The following is a 1074-nucleotide window of genomic DNA, read 5'->3' on the forward strand; positions in this document are numbered from 1 at the left end:
AGCGAATGAAAACTTTACTGACAGTCCGTCCTCGCTCCTCGTCCTGTCCCCACATCTCCCCCCCAACTATTCATCTCCCCTCCTCCACTTCCATCGTCCTCCTCCTGCTCCTCCTTCAGACACTTTGTATGCCGTGATGCTTGTCTCTGCCCGTTCTCAGTTTTTGCTGTACTCCTTGAAGACAATTGCGGCATTGTGGCCTCCAAAGCCTGCCATCTCCGTCAGTCTCCTCCTCCAGCACAAATTCTCGTCCTCCTCTTCCTCTCTGTCTGCCTCCTCCTATCCTCCTCTGCAACATCCTCCCCCAGTACTGCCACGTACTCCCATTCTCCTCCTCTGCAACATCCTTCTCCTCGTACCAAGGTTGTCGCTGATGGCAGCACGCACACGCTCCATCTTGACGGCCTGCAGATAGTTGTGAGAAGAAGTAGAAGAGCAAGTGGAGAGGAGGGAGGCGAGGGGCAGGAGGGGTAGGAGAGCGAGGGAGGCGAGGGGCAGGAGGGGTAGGAGAGCGAGGGAGGCGAGGGGCAGGAGGGGTAGGAGAGCGAGGGAGGCGAGGGGCAGGAGGGGTAGGAGAGCGAGGGAGGCGAGGGGCAGGAGGGGTAGGAGAGCGAGGGAGGCGAGGGGCAGGAGGGGTAGGAGAGCGAGGGAGGCGAGGGGCAGGAGGGGTAGGAGAGCGAGGGGCAGGAGGGGTAGGTTTGACCTTGTGCCGAGTGTAATCCAAGTCGCATCCGTCCTCGATATCTGCGACAAGTTCAGCCTCTTCTCTCTTCCTCCTCCTCCTCCTCCTCGTCCTCCTCCTCCTCCTCCTCCATCTTTTCCATCCCCTTTCTCTTCCTCCTGCTTGTCACTCTGCACCTTCCGTTGCTCTCTACTCTTCCTCCTCCTCCCTCCCTCCTGCTTGCCCTCATCAATCACCAGGCTCATCGCAATTGAGCGTCGGAGGGATCCACCCAGTCTTGACCTGAGCCATCCAATGTGAGACTGCAGGGTAAAGCAGGGAGGAGGAGGAGGAGGAGAAGGGAGGAGGAGGAGGAGGAAGGGGAGAGGAGGAGGAGGAAGGAGGAGGAGGAA

This window comes from Guillardia theta (genome assembly GCF_000315625.1).
Source record: "Guillardia theta CCMP2712 unplaced genomic scaffold GUITHscaffold_247, whole genome shotgun sequence".
NCBI classification, from domain to species: Eukaryota; class Cryptophyceae; order Pyrenomonadales; family Geminigeraceae; genus Guillardia; species Guillardia theta.